This window comes from Ovis canadensis, chromosome 9 (assembly GCF_042477335.2).
Source record: "Ovis canadensis isolate MfBH-ARS-UI-01 breed Bighorn chromosome 9, ARS-UI_OviCan_v2, whole genome shotgun sequence".
Taxonomy (NCBI): domain Eukaryota; kingdom Metazoa; phylum Chordata; class Mammalia; order Artiodactyla; family Bovidae; genus Ovis; species Ovis canadensis.
In genome coordinates, this window is record NC_091253.1 from 42,839,089 (window position 1) to 42,865,362 (window position 26,274).

Consider the following 26,274-nt stretch of genomic DNA (forward strand, 5'->3'; position numbering starts at 1 on the left):
ACCTTTCCCCCTGGACACAGAATTCCCCCCTAGATGTCAGAGTCCACCCCCAGGACACAGAGGCCCCCCCAGGACACAGAGTCCCCCACAGAGTTCCCCTCTAGATCACAGAGTCCACCCCCAGGACACAGAGTCCCCCCAGATCACAGAGCCCTTCTCCCAGATCACAGAGTCTCCCCCCTAGATCACAGAGTCCCCCCACCAGGACTCAGAGTCCCCCAGGACACAGTTCCCACCCAGGACACAGAGTCCACCCAGGACACAGAGTCTGCTCAGAACCCAGAGTCCCCCAGGACACAGAGTCCCCCCCTAGGGCACACAGGCCCCCAATGCCCCCTGACAGAGACTCCCCTGGAGGGGCATCAGGCTGCAGGTTGGCGTGGTGTTGGGGCTGCGGTGGCCGCGTCTCAAGTGTGGGCAGGGCTGCCGCCCAGAGGTCTGTGCTGGAAGTCAGGGCAGACCCCTGAGAACAGGAGGGAGGTAAGTGGCTCTGAGCCTCGGGCCTGAGTCCAGGGAGAGGGCTGTCGAGGCCCTGCGTTTCCAATGATGATGAGCATGTCTCTGCAGCTGGAATAAAGCACTTGGGCTGGAAGAAACGTCAAGAGCACAGCTTCATGTTTAAAATCTTCAGTATGAGCCGTTACACACAATGACGTGGAATAGGATAGTGTGAGAGGGCAGAGGCCAAGGTTGCAGACTCCATCTCACCGACATTCGACATTCGCAAAGAGGGGAGCGCAATGCTTTAAATGAAGGGCTGAGCCCTCCGGAAAGGGGTGTTGGGTGGAGACAAAGGTAGGGTGACAGCGAGTTCCACACACAGACACACAGGGAGACACAACAGGAGTTGGCATGGGCTTCCAGCCACAGTGGGTGTCACGTTTGAGTCCTGAGATCAAAAGGGACGCAGTCATCCCTTGGGGACCACGGACTGTGGGCAAAGCCAGCCGAGCTGGCAGGGCAGGCGGAGCCCAGCTCACAGATTCTCCCATAGGCTCTCCTGTAACCTTCCCGCTGATGGGTGTCAGAGCTCTGAGATAAGAAGGGAAAGTCCTACTGAATGAAGGATCTTTACTCCTTTGGTTTCCATCAAGGCACAGATAGAAGCAAGTTTCTTACTTTAACTTCCGGGGAAGTTTCTGGGTGCCCTAGGACACACACATGGGGGATGCTCTGAACTGAGGGGGAGAAGAACATGTTCTTCATGATTCTATGAGAATTCTTCATTTCTTGTCTAGTTTAATGTTATTTTAAAATAGTGCTTGTGGTTTAATCATTCTTTTTCTTGAGATCTTGCTACCAGATTTAAAAAATCTGCTGCTACGAGCCAAGATAATTTGCTCATGTAATTGTTTTTGAAACATATCTTATGCAAGACATTTTGTGCTGGTGAAGCTGAGCTGTGTATCTGCTGACTTGTGGCCAGGCACCAAGAAGGACCCCAGCTGATGAGCAAAGTTGCACCCTTGCCAGGGCTGGATCTCAGGCCATGTGGCCGTCCTCATGACTCAGAGGAGGTGGGACTCGAAGCTAGTGGGCGGAGGGGCTGGCGGCCTGCCGACTCTCCGCTGCTGAGATAAGCAGTTCCTCTCTGGCTGGCAACATGTGTCCCTAGTCCCCAGGGAGGGGGCCCAGCTTCCTCTCCAGCGGCCCCCCTCCTCCTGCCCCATTGCTTGAAGGCTGTTCCCTGGAAGAAGCATTGTCCACCCTGGGCTTCTGCTGCGAAACACACTGGGGCTTCAATCTGGAGAAGGGACAAAGGGACTGAGGCCGGGGAGGCGCCTGCAGACCCATCTCAGTTTGATACCCACGTTCTTGGAGCTGTGAATCCAGCAAAAGGCAGGGTGAGAGGGGAAGATATTTTAATCAGAATACCATCAGGTTGAAAACAATGTTCAGCAAGTGTGGCCACAGTGTGCTTGAAGTCCGTGGCTGGTAGGAACTTGTGAGAAAAAGAAACTGGTTCCTGTTTCTTTTTCTTATAACTCAGCAGCGAGGACTGTGTAGGCCGCCGGCGATCAGAAATAAATGTCTAACTTGGATTTTACACAATCGGGCCCTGCTCCACAGCACACCGCCTGCCCACTGGCTAGCCCGAGTCCTGCAAGCACAGCAGAGGGGTGCCGACGGGAGATGGCTTTGGGGTCCCTCCAGGGCCGCCCTGGGAACCTGCTGGCTTGCAGGACCCCTGCTTAGCCAGCAGCCTCTCTTGCTGCCTGTTCACTGTATTCCAGAACAAAAGCGCATCTAGTTTCTTTTTTTTCCTGGGGCATTTTATTCTTTTATTCCTTCTGCTTCCCCTCTTTCTTTCTCTTGTTTTTACAATCTCCTTGTAATGACTAATTGGCAGTGTTTCCCGGCTTTTTTTATGTTTCTCTTGCTCTGGTTACAAGTCGTACTAACCCAGCAGTATCCACAGGGACCAATAGACAGCCAACATTCCCAGTGATATACTGCGCTCCCTGTTCTTTAAAGTGTAGCACATTTACAGGGAAATGCACACGGCGCGGGGGCCCACTCCCGGGGTCGCTGGCGTCGCGCTCGAGGTCCCTGCTCTCCGCCCCGTGGGTGCGCCCCTCCCCCACAGCCCCTCCCTTCGCGCCCCGTCCCTGTGCCTCCCCCAGCTCCCCCTTTCCGCTCACCCCCTCTCCTGCGACCTCTCCCCGCATGGCCCCTCCCCGCGCACTCCCCCATGCAACCACCTCCTAGCGCCCCCTCCCCGCGCGCCCCCCTCCGAGCGCCCCTTCCCCGTGCGCCCCCGCGGTCCCTCCTCCGCGCGCCGCGGTCCCTCCTCCTCTCGCCGCCTCTGTGCGCCCGCGGGGCCGCCTCGGTGCCCGTTTACTGCGCGCGGCAGCCACTCTGGAGCCGGCGCACATCTGGATGGAGTCAGGCCCAGCGCCCGGGCCGGCGCCCAGCCAGTCCCCACCCGCTGGATTTCCTGATGTAAACAGAGCAAGAACACAGCAACTCTGCTGAATGTGTCACGCGGCGCTCTTTATCTGCTTGGGGTCAAGACGGCGACTTAGAAAAACAGAAGCGTTGCTTTGAATTTAAACAGCTAAGAGCCAGAGCCGAGACTGGTCTGCAGGGGGGAGGGCGAAGGCCTCCAGACCCACCTCCCGCTTTTGTGCCTACTTGTTCCACTTTATGGTAATTTGGGGGCTAATTTCATTATCTGCAGCCGAATTGGAAACAAGATGCTGTTTCTGCTAATGGTGCTGAAGGCGTGTGTGAGTTTCTGTGCAGTGGGTAGAACCTTCCACCCCGCCGCCCCCAGCCGCCCCCGCCGCTCTCAAAGCGCGTTCTGACGCTGATTCTCGCAGCCGGAAGCCTCCTGCCCTGTTTCTGAGAGGGCCGCATCGCTCTCTGTCACGGAGCGCCGGCCAGGAGCGCCTTTCCTTCCTGGGTTCCCAGAGGGGCCCAGGCCGGGGCTGGAGGGTAGACTTCCGACCCCGCTCGGCGGGGGGACGTGCTTCCTCGGCCGGTTCTGGCCCCGTAGTCTGCGCCCGGGCGCCTGGCTGGGCCCCCGTCTTTCCCTGGAGCTGGTGGTTCCTTCTCTCCTCTGGCAGGGAATAAGGGCTTAAGGATTTGGGGTTCTAAATATTCATTAGCTAGAAACCAGCCAGCTATAAACCATGACAAAGTCATTTTGAAAAGATGGTAAAGAGGGAAAATAGAAAATGATGGCGGAGCTTGTGTTGTCTTCACCAACAATTAACACGAAGTGTAGGCGGTTTCCACCTCAGTCCCAAACTGTTTCAGCCGGCGGGTCTGGAGATCTGGCCGGGGGCGTTGTCCTGGCCAGGGTTCCCTGGCCCCGAAGCCGGGACTTCTTTTTTTTTTTTTTTTTTCAAAAGTCCTTAAGTGGAACTGAGAAGAAGCTGCGCTGGTCTGAGGGCAGGCTGACTGGGGCCGGTAGCCTTTCCGCAGAGCAGCTTCCTGGGGAGTTTTGTCTAAACGTTTGAGGTCAATGGGCCCAGGCGGTGGCTGGACGTCAGGGCGCTGGAATGTTGAGGAGCCTCGGATGCATCACAGTGCTTTGAATAGGCTACGAGGGCACTGTTTCCTCCCACAGACTGTATCTTGATGAATTTGCCAGAAATTGGGCCAAGACTCACAGAGAAGACCGAGGTCCAATTTGGCGAGTTGGCTGTTAGTGGCTATGCTTGGTGGTTTGGTTAAGAAGATGGAGCCAAAACCCAGAGTGAGAATGAGGTTCCTTTAGAGCTGCCAGAGGCAGACGTAAGGTTCGTCTGATTCGCCCCACCCTGTGCTCTCTTTACCCTTTGAAACGTTGATGGCAGGATTCGGCAGTGGCTTCCCCGTGATGGAGGGGCCCTGCCTTTCAGTGGTCTGGCTGCGAGTGCGGGACCTCTCAGTTTATTCATAAAACAATTGCTTCTTCCTTTTCACACATTAGATTTTTACCGAAGTTTCCGGGGACACGCAGGAGGTTCCAAAGAGAAGAGACCAACATGGCCCCTTGCTTACTTACTTATTCCAGCCTCAGTTTGCTCATCTCTAACGGATAAGGAAATCTCCTTCTCCAGGTTAGCGGATTTTACGGTCGGTGATGCGTGTGAGGTCACTGCCCGTTAGCCAGGGTTACTACACCGGGGTTTGTAAGAAAGGCTTTTATGTTACAGTTGGGTTTAGTGGTTCTGAATTTTTGTTAGTTCCTATCTATTATAGACACGAGGACTTGGGAAAACTTTCTGATCTCACATCCTCCATTCCATACACTCACCTTGCGTTTTCCAGGAGCTCCTTGATTTAATGATGGAACAAAGCATTTGAAATCAGGAGCTCACCGCATTTTCCTGCTGTGCTCAGGGGCCAGCAGGAACCTGTGTGTGTGCGTGCGCATGTGTGTGTGTGCGTGCGCATGTGTGTGTGTGCTCAACACTGGCCCTATCACAGCTGTTTTACTTTAATTGAAACTTTTATTAAGGAGGCTGCAGATTCATATGTGGTTGAGAGGGCTGTGTACTCTTCCCCAGTTTCCCCCAATGGTAACATTTTGCAAAGCCACAGAAGGATGCTCAGCCAGGACATTGATATTGACACGACTCACTCACCTCAGTCCGATGACTTGCACTCAGTACGTGTCTGTTTGTTCCACACATAGCTGTATCCATGTGTGGGTTGTGTGGACACCACTGCAGTCCAGACACTAACTAAAACACTACCCCAACATAGGGTCCCTCTGTGGCCTTTTGTGGCCACATGCCCCCCTCCTTCCGTCCCAGTTCTTGGCAACCACCAATCTGTCCTCTGTTTCTAAAATTCTACCCTATGCATGATCCTTTGGGGACTGTTTTTCTTGCTTAGCGTAATTCTTCGGAGATTCATCCAAACTGTTACATGTATTAGCAGTTTGTTCCTTTTTATTGCTGACAGATATTCCATGGTATGACTGTTCTGCGGTTTTTATCCATTCACCTGCTGAATGACATCTGGGCTGATTCTAGTTTTAGGCTATTACAAGTAAACCTGCCTTATTATTTGTGTACAGGTTTCTATGTGAATGTTAGTGTTCATTTCTCTGGTATAAATGTCCAGAAGGACCATTGATAATTTGTATGGTAGTTTAATGCTTAGTTTCAAAGATACTGCTGAATTGTCTTCAAGACTGGCTGTGCCATTTTACTGTCCAACTAGCAATGTATGAATGACCCAGTTTCTCCACATCCTGGCCAACCGTTTAGTGTTCTGGTAAGTGTAGTAGTGGCCTCATTGAGGCTTAAATGTTCATTTCCTTAATGCTTAATGATGTTGACTATTTCCCGCTCATGCTTGTTTGCCGTGTATGTATGTTCTTCAGTGAAATATCACTATGCTTTGTGCTCATTTTCCAATTGCATTGTTATTTTTTGTTACTGTTTAGTTTTGAAAGTTCTTTCCGTATTCTAGATACTGGTCCTTTGTCACATGCTGGATTTGCCAACACCTCTTCTCCATCTGAAGCTCATCTTTTCATTCTCTTCACATAGACTTTCACAGAGCAAAAGGTTTTAATTTTGATGAGGTCCAATGTATCGAATTTTCCTTGTATGGCAGTGCTTTTGGTGTCAAGTCTAAGAACTCGTTGTTTAACCTTAGAGCCTGAGGATTTCTTCTGTGTGCTTTTTATGAGAGGTTTGTCGTCGTACATTTTACACTCAAGTCTGTGATCTAGTTTGAATTAACTTATATATAAGATGTGTAGGGTGAGTCCCCTCCCTTCCTGTCCAGTTTCATCAGAACCACTGCTTGAGAAGGCTTGCTTTCCTTCTCGGAGTCACTTCTGCACCTTTGTCAAACCTCAGCTGAGAATATTCATCTGGCTCTGTTTCTGGGCTCTTCTGTTCCTTAGATAAATGTATCTGTCCCACCGTCTCCCAGTACGACTCTTTGTGATTACTGTAGCTGTGTTATATGACTTGACGCCAGATTAACTATTTCCTTCCACCTTACTCTTCTTTTTCAAGTGATTTTACCTTTGTTTTAGAATTAACTTGTCTATCTACAAAAAGTCTTGCTAAATTTGGATAGGAATTGAGTTAAACCTATAGATTCATTTGGGACTTGACATTTTTATGATGTTGAATTTTCCAGTCCATGAATGTGGTATGCCTTGATGTTTGTTTGTCTTTCATTAGCATACACGTTGTAATTTTTAGCATACACTTTCTGTACATGTTTTGTTACGTGTATATAAAAGTATTATGTTTTCTTTGCAGTGATTACAAATTGTTATTTGTTTTGAATTTAATAATTTAATGTTCATTGTTAGTATGTAGAAATGTTATTGATTTTTGTGAGCTGATCTTGTATCTTGTGACCTTGCTATACTTACTTTTTGCTTCTAGGATTTTTTTTTTTTTTCTGTAGATTCTTTTGGACTTTTACAACAGACAATCATGTCATCTACAAATATAGTTTAACTTCTTCCTAATATCTTTTCAGAACTCCCAGTGCCATATTGAATGACAGAGGTAGAGCCTTGCCTTGTTCTCGATTTTAGTGGGAAAGCACACATTCTTTCACCATGAAGCATGATCGTAGCTGTAGATGCTGGATGCTCTTTGTCAAGTTGAGATCGTTTCCCTCTCTTGCTGATTTCCCTTTATTATTATTTTTTTAATCATAAATGAGTGCAGTGTGTTAGTTGCTCTCTTGTGTCTAGCTCTTTGTGTGATGCCACGGACTGTAGCCTACCAAACTCCTCTGTCCATGGGATTCTCCAAGCAAAGATACTGGAGTGGGTTGCCATTCCCTTCTCCAGGGGATCTTCCTGAGCCAGGGATCGAAAGTCGGTCTCTTGCAGGCACCTTTTTTTACCATCTGAGCCACCAGGGAAGCCCTAAATGAGAGTAACGTTTTATCAAATGCTTTCTCTGCGTCAAATAATAGGATTGTTTTCTTTTGCTTATCGATATAAAGGAACTAAAAAGCCTCTGGATGAAAGTGAAAGAGGAGAGTGAAAAAGTTGGCTTAAAGCTCAACATTCAGAAAACGAAGATCATGGCATCTGGTCCCATGACTTCATGGCAAATAGATGGGGAAACAGTGGAAACAGTGTCAGACTTTATTTTTGGGGGGCTCCAAAATCACTGCAGATGGTGATTGCAGCCATGAAATTCAAAGACGCTTACTCCTTAGAAGGAAAGTTATGACCAACCTAGATAGCATATTGAAAAGCAGAGACATTGCTTTACCTACAAAGGTCTGTCTAGCCAAGGCTATGGTTTTGCCAGTGGTCATGTATGGATGTGAGAGTTGGACTGTGAAGAAAGCTGAGTGCCGAAAAATGGATGCTTTTGACCTATGGTGCTGGAGAAGACTCTTGAGAGTCTCTTGGACTGCAAGGAGATCCATCGGGTCCATTCTAAAGGAGATCAGTCCTGGGTGTTCTTTGGAAGGACTGATGCCAAAACTGAAACTCCAGTACTTTGGCCACCTCATGCGAAGAGTTGACTCATTGGAAAAGATTCTGATGCTGAAAGGGATTGGGGGCAGGAAGAGAAGGGGACAACAGAGGATGAGATGGCTGGATGGCATTATTGACTCGATGGACGTGAGTTTGGGTGAACTCCGGGAGTTAGTGATGGACAGGGAGGCCTGGCGTGCTGCGATTCATGGGGTCGCAAAGAGTCGGACATGACTGAGTGACTGAACTGAACTGAACTGATGGTAGAATATATTGATTGATTTTCAAATACTGACTAGTCTTGCATATTTGGAATAATCCCAGTTGGACACTTTGTATCATTCTTTCTATACACTATTGGGTTTAATTTGCTGATATTTTATGAGGATTTTGTGTCTAGGTTCATTGGTTATATTAATCTATAGTCTTATTTTATATCACTGTCTTTGTCTAGTTTTGGTTTCAAGATAGTACTGACATCAGAAAGTGAGTTGGAAGTGTTTCTGCCTTTTTCCTTATCTGGAAGAGATTATATAAGATTAACTTTAAACTTTTCTCTTGTAATTTTCTTTGATCTGAAGTCTACATTATTAGCTATTAATAGCGTTATTACTCCTTTTTTAAAAAAATAATGTTTATATATTTATTTCTGTGTTTTTTGCTTTCAACATGCCTGTGCCATTACATAAGAAGAGAGGTTGTTTTGGTAAAAGCAGTGTACATTTGGAGCATGTTTATTTTTCCAGTCTGTTAATCTGTGTCTTTTGATTAGTGTATTTGGACAATTTGCATTTAAGGTGGTTTCCAGGTATGTTAGTGCTTAAAAGGACTGTTTTATTATTTGTTTTCTCCAGCTCTTGATCCTGTATTTCTTTGCCTTTTTCCTGGTATATTAGCACTACTTTAGGATTCCCAAAGTGATTTATCATTATTTTAGTGTATGTCTAAAGGTTTTGTAGTGGATGTTCTGGGTACCCAGATATACATATGTGACTTATAACACTTAACTGGTATCAATATTTTACTATTTTCAGGAGTGAAAACTTCACATCCCTTTAGTTGTTTTTTCCTTCCTTGCTTTTAAATAATTTGTTCTTATGAATTAGAACGTGTTATGATTTCTGTTTTATCATTGAATATAATTGATAAAGCTTGAGAAAAGGATGGTCTGTTGTGTGTGCCCATTTCTAATCTTTCTGTTGCTCCTTCTTCCTTCCCAGTTCTTTCTTCTATCATTCCCTGTCTGCTTGAAGGAACTTGTTTAGTAGATCTTTAAGGGTAGGCCTGTTGTTCAGTTGCTAAGTCATGTCTGACTGTTTTTGACCCCATGGACCACTATTAACTGATTCATGAATGTTTCCCTTTCTGCGAAGTTTGTTTGAACTTGGTACCATGCTTGCTTGTTTAGCATCCAGGCCTTTTTCATAGTGGCAAAAACATGCTTCTGGGTGGGTGCCTTCACTTTCATATTACAGTTCTGTTTTAGTTTAATGACCCGACACCCTGGGGCTATGCTGGTTGTGTTACCTGCCCTTCCCAACAATATCGATGTTCAGAGAAGATTAACTGGAAATTTGCTGTGAGTTTCAATCTATTGTTTCAAAAGAAATTGCTTTTAAAAAGTCACTGATGAGACTCCTCTTTGCCATTCAGGGAAAGAACTGAAGAAAAATAAGTGCATTTGTGTTAAGAATTACGCTTTGCGGTATCTACTGAACAGCGTTTAGGATAGAATTCATTTAGCCTCCCCAGTTTTTACTTTTGAATTAATTTTCAGTTATACAAGAGTCTTGAAGTAGATGATGCTTTTGGTTAAGCAATTCATGGGTCAGTGACCTGTTAAGTGATTTGTCTCTGAATCTTCAGTTACTTCAGTAACATTTCTGCCTATTCTGCTGCTGCTGCCGCTAAGTCACTTCAGTCGTGTCTGACTCTGTGCGATCCCATAGACGGCAGCCCACCAGGCTCCCCCGTCCCTGGGATTCTCCAGGCATGAACACTGGAGTGGGTTGCCATTTCCTTCTCCAGTGCATGAAAGTGAGAAGGCTATTTAAACCAGTTAGTTCTTCTCTGAACTATCAGACTTAAAATTGCTGTAAATGAATGTTGCTTTTTACTCATATGAATGGAACCTGCCTTAAAACCCTCAACTGGTATCCACAATGTGATGTCCTGCTCATGTGCACAAGACTCCAGATACTGTCTCTATAAATGTGTTTTATTTTAAAAAAGCTGGAGACTTTTTCACTTATGGAGTTGTTTCTATGTTATTGAAAGAAAATTCAGAGTAAGGCATTTCTTGAAAAACTAATGCTGGAACTGTATTACTGATCTAGATAGCTTCCCAAATAACTAAAAATATTTTACAAGATTTCTTTACCTGCCTTTTTTTCCCACTAGAAAAATCAATCATGTTTGGGAACGCATGTAAGAATTAAAGATCTTAAAATTAAAAAAAAAAAAAAAAAGAAAAATCAAGGCCATTGATCCTACAGAGAGACACTTCAGAGATCTCATGGATTTGGTTCTAGGCATCGCAGTGAAGCAAATACCATGATACAACGAGGCACCCACGTGTTTCGGTTTCCCAGCGAACATGAAAGTTGTTGATTCTGTATTGTAGTCTATTAAGTGTGCAACACTAGTATGTCTGAAAGAACAATGTGTGTAGCTAACATACCTTCTTGCTAAAAAATGCTCACCATCAACTGACAATACAGAGTAGCTTTAAATCTTCAATTTGGAAAAAACAGCATCTTCCTTCGAGGCACAAAAAAAGTGCACTTGTGGTTCTTTCATTCAGGTGGGACACGCCCCTAACCTGGACATTCCATCTCAATGGTGCTGACATACCGCTGTGAATATCAAAGGGACACGGGAGAACCAAGAAAAGTGATTTAGAGCTGGCTGTCTAATGATACTGGACAGTGGCTGTTGTGAGAGGCTTAGTCAGCCAGACAAGAGGCCTGAGGTCAGATTAGAGATGGAAGATGTGTGTTAACTTGGCCTTGAGGCCCCAGACAATGAGGAAGAAGTTCCATCGGTCAATTTCTGGGTGTATCTCTGTCAAAAGATATTTTTCATGAAAAGGTAAAAGCGAGATTCTTGTAGTGATGTACAGCAACCCATTTTGAAGATTTTGTCTTACTCTTTAACCACAGAGGGAACCAGGCGGGTGTTAAAAATGGTCGGAAGGAAAGGTGAAAAGCACAAGTTTATTTGGAGTAAGTTTGTGTAGGCAGAACTGATTTTTCTACAGGAACAGTGAACTCTACTGAAATTCCACAGGACAACTGCAGTTTGCATACCCATCCTTCTCCGCAGTGTATGAAGAGATGTAAAATAGCTGGCTGACAGTGAGCCAGGTGAAAAGTCAGGCTGTTTGGAGGAGTGAGCTGTGGACTTGCAGCATTGTCATCAAAGAACATATTTTCCTCTCCTGTCGGGGTTCATTCTGTTGCTCTACACTCATCACCACCACCCATCCCACCCCACGCCACCCCACCCCCCAAAAAGTGAATTGAACCAGAGAAGGGAGCACAAGATAATCCTTCTGCTCCCTGGGAACAAACCAAACAAGTGAGTATACATATTACATTGGAATGTGAGTTACAGCGAAGTGGGCATTCCGTTCTCAGTTATGCCATTTTATCGCTCTGCCAGCGAAACTCTTTCAAGCCCAGTGAGTTACTGAGTGAATCCTGCCTGGTGCAGGAAGATAGAATCCGCCAATCAGAAAGTAACAAAGAAGGAGATAAAAGAAAGTGAGCGACTGAACTGAAAAGAAAGTAACAGAAGTAGATAAAAGAGTCACAACGTCACATCCTGCAGAAGAGGAGTATGGACCGCAGCAACTCGCCTTCTGATTGCAGTCTTTCTGCCTCCTCTCAGAACCGCGTCCCGCTGGCCCTTGTGGACAGTGGGGGAGGTGGACGCCCGCAGTGGAGGAAGGGACTTCACTCCCTGGCTTTGCCGCCAACAAGCCATGAGTCTGGGCAACTGGCGGCTCGCTAAAGGCAGGTCAGACGGGTCATCTCTGAAAGGGGGCATGTTCTGCCCCCCTGGTGAGGATTCAGAATGTCTTTCTTAAGCACCAGTGAGAACTAAACAAGGCCACAGATGTAAAGCTCGGACATGAGATGCCCGGTAGATGATGTCAGGGCCTCCCGGTTACTGTTGTTGCTAGTGACTCAGCGGCTTCCCACGGGGCCTGTGGCCGGGAGGAGAGAGGATGCTCATCCCGCCCCTCCCGCGGGTGCCCTGCTGCGCTTGAGCAGGGGACGGGGAAGGACCCTTGGGGGTCTGTTTGGGACCATTTACTGGAGGAAGATGTGGCCCGCCTATTGGTGACCGAAGCCTTGTAAACACTCCTGTAGCCCGAGAGACAGGGGAACGTGTGACTCCTGGATCCTCCCTTGTCGTCATGACGAGATGACATGTTGGTTTCATTTCGGACTCTTCTGAAGGAGACTGAGCCAAGCAGTTGGGGCCTGGAGGCTGGTGGAAAGGTGAGTGGGGCAACCCTGGCTTCCCTGCGTCTGTAGGACTCAGGGTAGCGTCTTGTGGCCAAGCACGGAGAAGCCCCGGGTAGCCAAGAACAAGCCTCCTGCTCATCCCGGCCTGGCTCGGCGAGCTCGCGGGGAGGCAGAAGGGCAGCTGGTCCTCGGGGTGTCCCTGGAGAGCTGGCAACACCCCTGTTTCCATGTGTCCCACCAAGGCTTGGGGCCAAACCTGAGGAGGAAGTGCTTCTCCCCTTTGGGCTGCAGCCCAGCCTGTGGTCAGAGATACTGCTCCTGGTGTGAAGGACACACAGCTGTGGTTTCTGGACCTGGTGGCCTTGGGATGAGGGCTGATGGGAGAGTGGGGGTGCCTGGGCTGGCGGGGTGGGCAGAGCCCCGTGTCTATCTGGAAGGAGGGCTGTCCCAGCAAGGCAACCCTGGATTTAAACTCGGGGACCAAGGTCCAGCTGTGGTCACCTGCTTGGGTGTCCTTTCTAGTGAACCCTGCTCTGCCTGCTTGGCCCTTCTCTCTTCAGTTTCCTCATGTGTGGAGGGGGTTGACATTGGGAAAGATTGAAAGCAAAAGGAGAAGCGGGTGGCAGAGCGTGAGATGCTTAGGTAGCATCACTAACTCAATGAATATGAATTTGAACAAACTCCAAGAGACAGTGAAGGAGAGAGGAACCTAGTATGCTGTAGTCCCTGGGGTCGCAAAGGGTTGGACATGACTTAGTGACCGAGCAACAGCAACAGCTGAGACAGTGAACTGAGCCTGGTGAGCGTGTGGGTCCTGGGTGTGGACTGAGCCCCTCACTGCCTGACCCCACTGAAACAAGGAACTGGGGGAAAATTTGTGAAATTATCTGGCACCGAGCAAGTGCTCAATGAAAGTAAATTAATTTTTTTGACTTTGCCAATGCCCAGTGTTGATATGAGTTCTTCTAGAAATTCAGTTCTGAATTCCTAATAAATAGTATGTTTATCATCTTTATCTATTGTATTGTATTGTATTGTTCTGTTGCCCAGTTGTGTCCAACTCTGCAACCCCGTGGACTGCAGCATGCCAGGCTTCCCTGTCCCCCACTATCTCCTGGAGTTTGCCCAAGTTCATGTCCATTGCATCGGTGATGCCATCCAGCCATCTCACCTGTCATATTATTTGTAAATTACTAACAACTGGTTCTTCCTTGAGAACCCCTGCCTGCGCTCTGCCCAGACACAGAGCTGGAGCCGGCACAACTTTGTGCTCCTCCTGATTGCAGAGCGTGGTTTTATTTTTCCAGGAATGTCTTGCTCAAGCAAATGGCCTGACTGTTCCTCCCAGGAACTTCCGTGGAAGCATCCACACTCACACCGAGAGTCAAACATTGCTTACTGAAAAGGCTGGTTGGTTCTCTGGGCTGTGCAGTCAGGGTCCTCACTGGCCCTGCTCCCCCATCCTCAGCTCCGGCCTGTCAGCTGGTCGAGTCTGTGGCGTTTGGAGCAGGTTTGATGTACTCTCCACATGCTGGATGGTTCAGAGAAGTTGCAAGATCTAGAATTTGAAAAAATGTCTGCATTTTGCGTTTTACGTCTTAAACTATTGTTGCAGTTCTGGATTAAGATTTATATATTTGAAAATATTTCAGCTTCTTGAGCTCCTTCTAAAGTAATTGCAGCATTTTTTTCCAAAGTTCAACATATACCTATTCTGTTTTCTAAGAAGTAGCCTCTGGCCATTGACTGGCCACTGACGGATGAATCCCTCATGTTCTGTGGTCCTCACAGCCCCTGACAGGGTGTTGTCTTCAGTCGCACCTGGAGACCCTGCCCTCTGGACAAAGGCCTCCCTGGACAGGACGGGCCAGCCCTCCCGTCTCCTCTGCCTCCTCCACAGATGTGTCCTGGGCCCGGGTCTCCAGGGGCCACAGGCTGCCAGCCCTGGGCAGTCAGAAGCTCTATGGGCCGGTCGGGGTCTCCTTTCCTGGCCTCCAGCGGCCCCCTTGCTGACGCCCTTTCTACCTGGTGGCGGTGAGGCTATGAGCCTCAGCCCCCAAAGGGAGGGAGGGCACTCTCTCCTCTTTGAGAGCATTCTCAGGCTTCGCGAGGCTTCCTCAGGAAGCACCGTGGCTGCGGCCCTTTCTTGGGCTGGTGGCCTTGGGCAGGGTGTGCAGGTGTCCAGTCCCCCCTGCCTGGAGTCAGGAAGCTTCCCTGAGGAGGTCCTCAGCGAGGTCGCCCGGTCCTTCTCCTCATGGCTTCTCTCAGGGAAACACTGCATTTTGGTGCCAGAGAACCTGTGCTGGTTCCCCTGAGTCCCCCGGGGAGGGGGGACTGGGATCCTGGGTGTCCACCTGAGGTGACCTGGTTTCAGGAAATACGTTCAGCTCAAGTGGCCTTTCTTACAACCGTGAAGGCATCCACGTGCCCTTCCTGCCTCTCTCTGTCTGTCTCTCTGACTCTGTCTCTCTCGGCCTCTCTCTCTCTGTCTCTTTCTCTGTCTCCCTGTTCTCTCTCTGTCTCTGTCTCCCCATTCATCTCTGTCCCTGTGTGCCCTGGAGGCCGTTATTGGGAACTCTGCTCAAGGGCCATCTGAGTCTTAGGAAAGCAGGCCCTTCTCAACCATCCAGAGCCTCATCTGGGTCACATAACTTTTCGTTGGGTCTTGGCCAGAGATCACTTTTATTGGGAATAAGTTATTACTGCTAAGTACTGCTTTCCTAATCCTTCTGGATATTTAAGAATCTTCATCAGAAGCAAGTGGGCACCGGTAACTTTTGGTCTTTTCTAAATAAAATAACTTTGTGCAGGTGTAGCAAGAATTTATTTCGATATCAGGACAAGCTTTCATTGTGTTATTTACAATTCATTTATTTGCAGGTGATGGCTGGCAGGGGCGTGTTGCTAAGTCATGTATGGAAAATGTCCCCATGTTTCAGGACAGAGGTGATTTCCACACTCAGGGTGGCAGAGTCAGGAGTTTGGAGATGGGGTTCCCCCAGTGGTCTTCTCTGGGCTCCAGGGGGTGCGATTCTGGGCCATGTGAGTAAACCAGGTGTGACCTTATATCTCAGAGGGTGCGTCCACCCAGCGAAAGCAAACCTCTGTTTGGGGAACATCCTAAGTTATAGAAGCCCCGTGACATTGAAAGAGAATAAAAATTCTTTAAAAGTCTTAAATGGAAATATATTTCTTCCAAATAATGTCCAAATAATGTTGCATGATATCATCTAAACATTTTGGTTCGGGTTGTTCTTTGTGATGGAATTAACTTTATTTTTTAAAATTAGTGGTTTTCTCTGGATCCCCTTCTGCCAGTTCATGGTATCATCGCTTTGATTTCTGTAGAATTTCTAAGAATCTTCATTTCAGATCCAGGAGTTCTAGTTTCCTTGTTACAGAACAAAACAGCATTTGATAGACTTTTGAAGAATCTACTACTCATGGGATTCTCCAGGAAAGCACATTGGAGTGGGCTGCTGTTTCTTACTCCAGGGGATCTTCCCCACCCAGGGACTGAACCCACGCCTCTTGTACCTCCTGCATTGGCAGGTGGGCTCTTTACCACTGAGCCTCCTGGGAAGCCCCTTGTCCTCAGAAGCATATTCTTTCTACCTTGAGTTACATAGCTGGGTTGGAGGACGCAGAGCCCCCAGGCCTGCTGTGCCCAGGGGTCACCCCTTCGGGGTAGGGTCAGAGGCCTGTCTGCTTTCCTCCCACTCCCGGGAGATTAGATTTGGTGTCTGGCCAAATCCCTGGCTAGAAATCTTGAACAACAGGGCCTTTGCACTAACCGCCAAGTGTGTGGTCATCCCAGCAAATTTAAATGGACTTAACATGACTCTCACACCCCAGATGCCCTGCTGAGCAGAGTCTGGTTCATCAGCAGACGCGTGGGATCAGAGGGGCTCTCTCAGCAGAGCTGGTTCATCAGCACACATGTGGGGTCAGACGCAGCGAGACTGAGCAGCCTTGGCAGTGAAAGTGAAAGTCGCTCAGTCGTGTCTGACTCTGCGACCCCATGGACCATACAGTCCATGGAATTCTCCAGGCCAGAATACTGGAGTGGGTTGCCTTTCCCTTCTCCAGGGGATCTTCCCAACCTGGGGATTGAACTCAGGTCTCCAGCATTACAGGCAGATTCTTTACCAACTGAGCCACAAAAGCGTGGAGTTGGAGGTCTGATGATGCTGGGTGCTGGGATCTGCTGTGGCCTCTTCCCATCCCCCCGGCCCCCGCCTGCCCTGGGGACCACAGGCTGAACTTTCTGGGCTGTGCTCTGCACAGGGGAAGAAAGCCCAAGAGAGAGGCCAACCGGCTGTCCAAAGCACTGTCCCCTGTTGGTGGCCAGTGGCTCTCTGGGCAGGGATGGCACCTGGAAACCTGAGGATGGCCAGGTAGGTGCGGCCAGGACTTCTGTCTGGGAGGACACAGCAACGGGTGTGACTCCATCATTCGGGCTTTGGACAGAGCAGAGAGAGGAGTGTGTGGCGAGGAGGCGCTCAGGACCAAACGGGGAGGAAGGATGTGGTTGTCAGCCCCCCTCACAGTACGGACTGCATCCCTGCGTCTGAGCCGGGGGCTGACAAACAGCCCATTGTGTCAGGATGGGGTTAAGTCACCCGGGCAGCTGACTCGGCTTCAGGACTTGGAAATGGCATTTCTCACCTCCTCCACACTGGTCTTTTCAGTTGCTTGCCAAGTTGAAGGGGGGAAGAAAAAATCCCCTTAATTCTGGTTAGAAGTGTTTCAAACGTTACATAAAGAGGCACTTGGCTGGTTAACTGGCTCAGTTCTGCCTGGGTTTCGTCTCAGGAAGCATTTAAGCTTGCTCCCCAGGACTGCACCCCTAGTAAACACCCTGCTTTAAGGGCCCTCCGCACACGTAGGCTCATTGTTCCTCCTAAGAACCACCAGTTTATAAAAATCACAAACACATTGTGTTTGCTGAAATATCCTGATCTATGTTTGAAAAGGTGTAATACATTTCCAGTTTGAAAACTCAAGTTCTCTAAGATGCTTCTTTTCCTGTAGGTTCTGCACTTTGGCCTCAAGAGAGGCTCAGTCACGTGGGCATGTGGAGAGCCAGCTTGCCCACATGGTGTGGCACTCTGCATCTGATACATTAGGGGTTTTCATTCATCAGTGAAATTAGGAAATGCCGTGACACTTTCTAATGTTCTCACTAGCTCACTTTTTTTTTTGCTGCATAATTATAATTGTGTAGACAGGACAAGTTCCAGTCTCCACTAACCACCTAGAGAGGATGTTGAGATTTTAAGCTGTAGAAGTTGCTGTTGGTTTAGCCAGGTTCTTGCAGTTAGAGGAACTGCTGTGTGCCCTGTTCTGATGGGCTCAGGGGGTGCCATGGCTGTGGGTCTCTGTGCTTGGTGGTGGGAACACAGCTCCACGCCTGGTCTCAGAGCACAGGTGAAGATGTCCTCCCTGTCATGGGGGTGGTCCCCAGGGACAAGGTGTTGGGGTGAACCCGGCTGTGTTGGGGGTCCTCTCCAGCCACTGGCGCTTCGAGTTTGGAGTAGACCCTGCTCCCTGGCGGGCGGGGGTTGCCATGCAGGATTCTTAGCTGTGACAAATCCAGTTCCTTCTGATATTCCTCTCCCTCCGCTCCCCTCCCCTCCCCTCCCCCTCCTCTTCCCCTCCCCCTCCCATTCAGGGGTTTATCTCTCTAACTCATTTTCTTGCTCTTTCATTTCAGGCATGATTTGTTTCCTTAGGAATTCCTTCTGTAGTACTTGGAGCTTTGTGGATAAAGCACCAGTCAGAGCCGCCCTGTGGAAATGGAGCGAAGGTAATTAAAGACACACGAGTGTGTGCTCTTCCCTTTGGAGACTGAGTCCGGCAGGCCCTGCTCTAGGTCTGTGTGCTCGGCTGTGACGCGGGATGTTAGTGGTGGCGCTGCAGGGCCTTCAGGGTGTCGGGCCTGGGCTGGGCCTGGGTGGGTGGACGGACCCCCGCACCGGTGTCCTGTCAGTTCAGATGAACTGCTCAGTCCTGGTCCCAGATCCTGGCTCTTCAAAGCCCAGGGTCGGGTTACATATTATAAGAACAAAGTCAGATTCAAAGACTGGCAGAAGATAACCTAGTCTTAACTCAGAGACACTCACAGACGTGCTTTCGATATTTATGTGCTGTATTTTCACAGCACTTTCTATAGGTTGGGACTGAAACCTGGGAGGGTTCCTGCTTGAGCCAGCCTGGATTCCATCCGGTCGCAGGCTTCGTCTCCCGCCCTCAGGGCCTCTGGGTCCACGGCCGGGGACCCTCAGCTTTGAGCCCAGCCCTCATGGGAGCCGCCACAGGGCCTGTGAGCTAGGCCCTCTGGGTGGAGGCGTCTGACGTGCTGCCTCGCTGAGTCCCTGGCCCAGCCACTTCCCCGTGGACAGGACACTGCGCTGTGGTCCCAGGGTCCCCAGGGTGCACCTTATCCAGTTTGCAGGTCCAGACTGTAGCCTACCCTGTCCCTTTGGATCCCTGAGCATGCAGCGGGCCTGAACCCTGTTGTCTGTCCTTTTCCTGAGAAGCCCAGGCGTTTCCCAGAACACTTGCTGTGAGGAGCAGCCCCACTTGGGCAGCCATCAGCTGGGGACAGAGCTGGGGAGGCCTGGGCGAGGGAGGGGCTGGGCACCCCGCCCAATCCCTCCTCCTGCGGGCCCAGCCAGGCTCTGATGTCCATGGGGACGCTGCCCCCCTCCTCCAACCCCCGCCCTCATTAGGGAAATGACTGTTTTCCTTGCATTCCAGGCTCTGCCGTTCATGTGAGCGTTTGGGGATCTGTGGGGACAGTGGCAGATGGGGCTGAGAGCCGGGGGGAGGAGAGTTGAGGGAGTAAGTAAGTGTCAAGGAATTCATTGTCTGCGCTCCACCTGTTGCTGCTCTGGTCCCAATCAACCTGCTCGCCAGGCTGGAGCCAGCGGACATCTGGAAACACTGCTCTGTTTATAAACTTGGCATGGAGCAGCGCTCGCGGCCTGACCTCCCACACGAATCTGGAAACAATTAGAGAAGATGATAGGCAGGCCCCAGAACGCTCCAGGGAGGAGGAGCCTGCAGGGGAGGGGTGCCCGGGGGAGCCCGCGGGGGGTGCGGGAACCGTCCTCGGGTGTGAGGAGCTGGGGTCTGGGAGGGAGGCCCGGGTGGGGGAAGGGCACCGCAGGAGAGGGGAGGGAGCCAGGGTGGGTGAGGGGGCCAGAGATCTGGTCGGGGAGTGGGAGAAATGAGGGTTGGGGGGACCTTGGGAGGCCTGGACTCCAGGGAGGTCTGGATGGGACCCCGGGTAGGTTATTTGCACCCCCTACCCCGTCCCCCGCCCCGCGGACCCCGGCCCCCAGCCTGCCCTCACTGTGAGCTTGGAACCAGCCCACTGTGGACACAGAGAATCCAGGCCTTTCTGGTCCCTGTAAGAAAAACATCACACAGTCTCAGCTCATTTTTTTTAGTTTCGGAAACACATTCTTGAAAAGCACTTTTTAACCACAGGAAGTTTAAGCAATGTGCCATTTTCCTGCAGAAAAACTAAGAGATACTTGAAGTGCAGGGGGCAGTTCTCTAAACAGGGCAACCCTGGCGGCCTGGTGCTGGGCCCCGTGGGGTTGGACCCCATGGCGCTGGGCCCTGGCAGACAGCTGAGTACCCCGCTCTGAGCTCCGGAGCCAGTTTAGGCCAGAGTCTGCCGCCGCAGGAGGTGAATGAGTCTCGTCCTCTTCACTCAAGAAACACTTTTTTCTCTTTCTCCGCAGAATTGAAATGTGATTCCCAACCTGGAGTGGATGCTCTTTTCACGCTCAGCTGGGTCTCTAACTCCTGAAATATTAATCTGTAAGAGCTGCTGGCAAACCAATCATTGGCACAATTAACAAGCTCCTGGTTGGCCACACAGCCTTGAGGCGGGGAGGTCCTGGGGGTGGGGGTCAGCTGAGCTATTGGGAGGGTGGCCTCCCCACCCCCCCTCCCCCCCGGCCTTGGTCCTACTCTGCCTGGTCTCCAGGATCAGCCTGAGTGCATTTGCTAAGATTTCTGACAGTTGCTCCAGCCATGATCACATGTCACGTGTCAGCTCCCATCCAGGCACTCTCTACTCTCTGAGCACAGAACTTTGAGGCCCAGCCAGGCCCCACCATCCACCCCCTGCGCTTTTCTTCTTTGCATACACGTGTCCTTTCATACTCCCTGCTTCTTATGTACTGGTTTCCATTTAGGACATAGGATGAGTACCATCCAGGGATGTGAAAAATCCAGCCTGAGGCCCCAAACAGAGTGGGTCCTGCTCTCCGGGCAGATCCAGAGCCCCTGGAGACGAAAACCTCGTAAGCCAACTGTAGACTCGGTGCTTTGCTGCAAGAGGATTCATTTGAGCTATAATAAAAAGTAGTGTGTTTATTTAACCCCTGTAAGTTGATCTCCTTGGTCTTCATGAACTGGCTGGGCAGCTAAGGACCCACATTCCTTCCACAGTTAATAAAACTTCATATTTTTCTCTGTATTCATAAATTTAATTGCACTCAGACCCGCTTAATCTACATTAGTTTTTGAAACTTTACCTAGATTAAAAAAACACAAGCACTCCTATCCCTCCCCCCGAGCCTCCCTGCAATATGCAGCACAATCATCATCTTTAAGTTAGACGACATAAATTGGAAATTTTACTGGTTTGGTCCTTCGGAAATCATCTCCCATCTTTACAATTTTCTGACCTGGGGATTGTAGCGAGGTGTAAAGTAACTTGGTTACAATTCATCCTAAGATAGTGCTTCTATTTGTTCAACTTGATTAAAACCCCCCAAACAAAAGCAACAGTAAAATCCCCACCAAATCAGATCTAAGGTGCTTCACCCAGGACCCCCTGTAAGTCCTTTGTGATGCCCGCACGTGCTGGGGGAGAAACTTCTTCCAGAGACCCGAGGAGGTGGGCCGCCCTCAGCCAACACGGGGCTTCCTTCTGCTCCCTCCACCCCGTCACGGTGGGTTTTGAACACCAGTGACATTTGTGTAAATCATTTTGCTTTCTCTTGAGAGAAATAAATGTGGCTTCTCAGCCTGAGAGCTGGTCACCCAGCCTGGAAGCCTGGCCAGCGGCCATCACCCCCCTCTACCGTGGCCTCCTTTGTGCAGAATCTTCTCCAAACCCAGCGATTCGAAGGCGCCTTAAAATTGCTTGTCATGAGGAACACCAAGTGCCCTCCTCCTCAAGAACCACAGCAAGGGTGGCTGCTTCTGGGCGCCTGCACGGGCATGGGGTGAGCAGGACGCTGCCTGACCATGTCCAGTGACTCTGCCGGCATCTGTTGAGTGGCTGGAGCCCCTTGCTTTGCTGCTTGACCTCTGGTGGCCTTGAGAGGCGCTGACCCTTGCCTGCCTTGTTTCCTGGACTCTGCATGCTGTAGTTCAGCCACATGTCGATGGGATACCGTTGCTCTCGAGAAGATAGGGTCCAGAGGCCGCTGTGTGCCTCCTGACTGCCCGCCTCTCCAGCCACCATGGCCCCCGGTCACTGTGCGTTTCCGCTAATGCTCTCCTCACTCTGAGGGTTTACGTTTGCCCCTCCGTCTGTTTGAAATGAGTGGCATTGGTGGTTTAGTGGTAGAAATCTTGCCTCCTACTCAGGAGACCTGGGTTCAATTCCCAGCCAATGCTTTCTGCTCACATTTCTTGGGCCTTCCCAGGTGATGCTAGTGGTAAATTATCCATCTACCAATGCAAGAGATGCAGGGGTCAGGAAGATCTCCTGGAGGAGGAAATTACAACCCACTCCAGTGTTCTTGCCTGGAAAATCCCATGGACAGAGGAACCTGGTGGGCTATAGTCCGTGGGATCACAGAGTTGGACGTGACTGAGCATGTGCGTGCACACAGGCATGTATGCGTTAATATTTGCCTCTGCCTGAAGCACTCTTCCCACCACTTCAGGTCAGATCCCTCACCCACTTCAAGAAGCCTGGATACTGGGGTTGGGTGACCAGCAGCCCGTGGGCTCCTGTCTTTGCCCCATCAGGAGACTTCCCGCTGTCACTGCCTCAGTCTTTCACCAGCTGACCCCAAGCTTCAGCTGCATCAGTCGTGTGCTCATCCTGTGTCCACCTGTATATGTGGGCGCTGGCCCTGCAGTCACGTGAGCCATGCTAGGACTGGGTGCCCAGGGAACAGGAGTGCATGAGGTCCAGGGTCAAACTGGGGTTCAACACCGTAATTAATGGGAAGACAACTGGAAAGAGAATCTTACTTGGTCCTCCCTGGAGGTTCTTTGATGGTTCAGTTCAGTTCAATCACTTAGTTATGTTCGACTCTTTGAGACCCCATGGACTGCAGCACACCAGGCTTCTCTGTCCATCACCAACTCCCAGAGCTTGCTCAAACTCATGGTAATCGAGTTGGTGATGCCATCCAAACGTCTCATCCTCTGTTGTCCCCTTCTCCTCCCGCCTCCAATCTTTCCCATTATCAGAGTCAGTTTTTTGCATCAGGTGGCCAAAGTATTGGAGCTACAGCTTCAGTATCAGTCCTTCCAATGAACATTCAGGATTTATCTCCTCTAGGATTGACTGGTTTGATCTTGCAGTCCAAGGGACTGTCTAGAGTCTTCTCCAACACTACAGTTCAAAAGCATCAATTTTCCAGCACTCAGCTTTCTTTATTGTCCAACTGTCACATCCATACATGGCTATTGGGAAAACAGCTTTGACTAGATGGACCTTTGTCCGCAAAGTAATGTCTCTGCTTTTTAATATGCTGTCTAGGTTGGTCATAGCTTTTCTTTCAAGGAGTGCGCGTCTTTTAACTTCATGGCTGCAGTCACCATCTGCAATGATTTTAGAGCCCAAGAAAATAAAGTCTGTCACTGTTTCCATTGTTTCCCCATCTATTTGCCATGATGGGACCAGAGGCCATGATCTTTGTTTTTTGAATGTTGAATTTTAAGCCAGCTCTTTCACTCTCCTCTTTCACTTACATCAAGAGATTCTCTGATGGTTACCAGGCTCTTTACAGTTACAGGCACGAAACAGCCTTCTTTCCAATGGTGTTTCCTTCTATTATCATTAGTGATGAAAATTGGATTTATTTCGCATATTACAGTGCAGGATTTGATGTTGTTTTTATGTGAACGTAACTGCTCTGTAAAACCTCAAGCGTTTTTCTCTCCGAGAATTGGCAGATGAGAGGTTATATAAACTTGTGGCCAGCGGAGAGGTTCCCAAAACATCTCAGTGGAAGCAGAGGAAACAGAGGGCAGGAATGCCGATGTCTGGGTCCCTCCTGCAGATGGAGGGGAGTGCTGGCGTCTGCTCTTTATTATGGGACTGCTTTCCACCACGGGCCCGCTCAGGGGAGTCAGGCATTCTGCTAGTGGTCACACAGCCTCTCTGGGGCCCGACTCCGCGTCTATGAGTAGGAGTGGGTTTCTTTCCCAGGAGGCCCCCATCCCCATTCCTTATGCTCCTGGACACGGAGACGGACCCCTGCTCTCTCAACCTGATAAGCCTGGTGGTGACCACATGCCTGGTGGTGACCACATGCCCAGAGGGTTGTACCCCGTAGAGGGCCCACCCAGGCACCTGCTTTCCTGTTTGGGCTTGTTGTGCGTGGACACTGCTGGCCTGATCTCTGGTCCTGTGGTGAATGTCCGGGGATTCCCAGGTTGGAGGGGGTTATGTCCTCACCGGTGATGATGAGAGCAGGGGAGACTGACGTGGGGTGTCCTGCGTCTCCATCTTATTACCATAGAATCCCCAGGGGAACCATCAGGCCTGAGGTGCAGGGGCTCTAGGAACGCCTTGAGTGCCTCTGTCCCCCTGCTGGCTTCCTTCCAGTGCCTGGCCCACATGGGCTGTGGCCCCTGAGCCAGCACTGACCCCTGGGAGGGTTCTGTGCACAGAGTCCGGCCTATTTAGCCCCCCAGCCCCTGTGGGTATTTCAGCCTCCTCTGGGGACCACTTCTCACAGTGGGCAGGGGGGGCGGTGGTGGTGGCAGGAAGATGCAGGGTGGGAGGTGGAAGTGACTGCATGCAGAGTAAACACCCTCGTGACTGCAGACATGAGTGTTGGTGTCTAGTCATTGGTTTTTACACCTGAATTCCTCCCGTGTGTCTCTGTGTTAACATGACTGTGTGGGTCACAGACAGCAGAGGGCTTGGAAAGCCAAGCGTCAGCAGGAAGGGCCACCCCCGAATGACACCCACCTCCCGAGGGAGGGTCGTGACCCCGCTCCATCCTTCCACTCCACTTGGGTGACACCCCCATGCATCCTGTTCAGAGGCAGCTCAGATCCGGCTGTTTTCCTCCTGTTTTTCATCACAGAGCATGAGGGAAGGCCAGGAGGTGCCCGTCTACCCATGGGATCTGGAGGAGGCCTGACTGCTGTCTGCAGAGAGAGGAGGAGGCCTGGCCAGCCCTCGGGCTGCCCACGGCCCTGTCAGTCAGTGGCCTGGGCCCCACCTTGCTGGCCACCCGTCTGCGTATATGGTCCCGGTGAGAGCACAGGGCAGAGTCACAAGAAGGGAACCTGAGACGTGGATTCCTTCTCTGGAGAGCCTGTCCCTTCTACCAGCTGGGTCAGTGTGATCACCGTGGTGCAAGCCCATCATCACTACTGCCAGGACCCGAGACAGGCTGAGTCCTGTGCTGGACACAGAGCTGACCACACGCGTTCACACACACGTGTCAGGCAGGGCCCATGGCCACTTGCCCTTCTTCTGTGCTTGAGTCCGGGCTTTGGGTCTGCAGCAGTCTTCTCAGCCTGTCTGGGGCCTCGGTCCTGCAGAGAGGCATGTGGACCCCCCACCCTCAGTGGCTATAGGCGACAGAGCCTGGGAGGCACAGCAGGAACGGGGGCTGCAGGGAGGGAGGGAGGAGGGCCCGTCTGTTCACACTGCAGTCACAGAGGTGTCCTCTCAGGCCTGGGAGCCACACCCAGGATGAGTGAGGGCCTGGCCTCAGAGCACTGCCTCAGGGTGACCGGCACCAGGGGGGCAGGGCCAGCCTGGGTCTTTGACCTGAGCTCCGAGGCTCTTTACTGATTAAAGTCAGTAGGCAATTCTCTCCAAAAAAGAGGGGCCAGCCAGCTCCGTAGGAAGCTCTGTAGGAAGCTGTGGACCTGAGTTCTGGGTCACAAATTTTCCCTCAAATAATATATTTTTTTAAAAAAATTTTATTGTAGTATAGTTGATTTACAATGATTTATTAGTTTCTGCTGTACAGCAAAGGGATTCAGTTAGACATATATATGTCTACTCTTTTTAAGATTCTTTTCCCTTTAGATCATTATTGAGTGGAATTCCCTGTGCTGTACTCTAGGTCCTTGTTAGTTATCTGCATACACAGAGTAGTGTGTATATGCTTTTAAACTCTTTATGTGAGATGAAGAATCAGTGCAGCTGTGAGATACGATGCAGAGACACCCATGACTATTCACCCTGTCTCCCTAGGTAACGCCCCATGAACTTACAGACCGACACCTCCACATCAGAAGCTAAAGCTGAGTTTGTGCAGCTGCAGACTTGCCCATGGTGAGAGTCTGTTTATCTGTTTATTTATCCCCATCACCAGGGTCCCTGTGCTTCCCTTTGGGGTCACCCCCACCCCTACCCCTGGTGAGCACAGCCTCTTCCATCTTCGTGCGTTGTCCAATGTGTGTGGGAGGTGTCCTTGCTGAGCGTCATTCCTTGAGGCCTGTCCTCTTTGTCCGGTTTCTGCATCCTTTCCGTCTGAGCATCTTCCACATTGTGGAAGAACACCTTTCCTGTAACCACTCATGGCTGAAGGACACCTGAGTTGGCCCCTGTGTTTGGCTATTACAAATAATGCTTCCAAAAGCATTCACATATACATTGTTGTGTGAACATAATTTTTCTAGAATAAAAACAGAAATCCTTTCAAA

At 50.1% G+C, this 26,274-nt stretch overlaps 2 long non-coding RNA genes and 1 other non-coding gene across 4 annotated transcripts; all 3 read left to right on the plus strand.

Moving 5' to 3' along the window:
• Positions 1 to 2,497: 2,497 nt before the first annotated feature.
• Positions 2,498 to 20,895, plus strand: LOC138446191 (uncharacterized). 2 transcript variants are annotated; one of them, XR_011259223.1, is made up of 4 exons: positions 2,498 to 3,150; positions 18,104 to 18,196; positions 20,145 to 20,223; positions 20,604 to 20,895. It is a non-coding gene; the product is annotated as an uncharacterized lncRNA (long non-coding RNA). The 2 variants fall into 2 exon arrangements; XR_011259224.1 differs by lacking the exon at positions 2,498 to 3,150 and adding an exon at positions 11,235 to 12,420.
• Positions 20,896 to 21,967: 1,072 nt separating this feature from the next.
• Positions 21,968 to 22,038, plus strand: TRNAR-CCU (transfer RNA arginine (anticodon CCU)). Its single transcript has one exon. It is a non-coding gene; the product is annotated as a tRNA-Arg (tRNA).
• Positions 22,039 to 24,695: 2,657 nt separating this feature from the next.
• Positions 24,696 to 26,274, plus strand: LOC138446192 (uncharacterized). The gene is made up of 2 exons (XR_011259225.1): positions 24,696 to 24,949; positions 25,823 to 26,274. It is a non-coding gene; the product is annotated as an uncharacterized lncRNA (long non-coding RNA).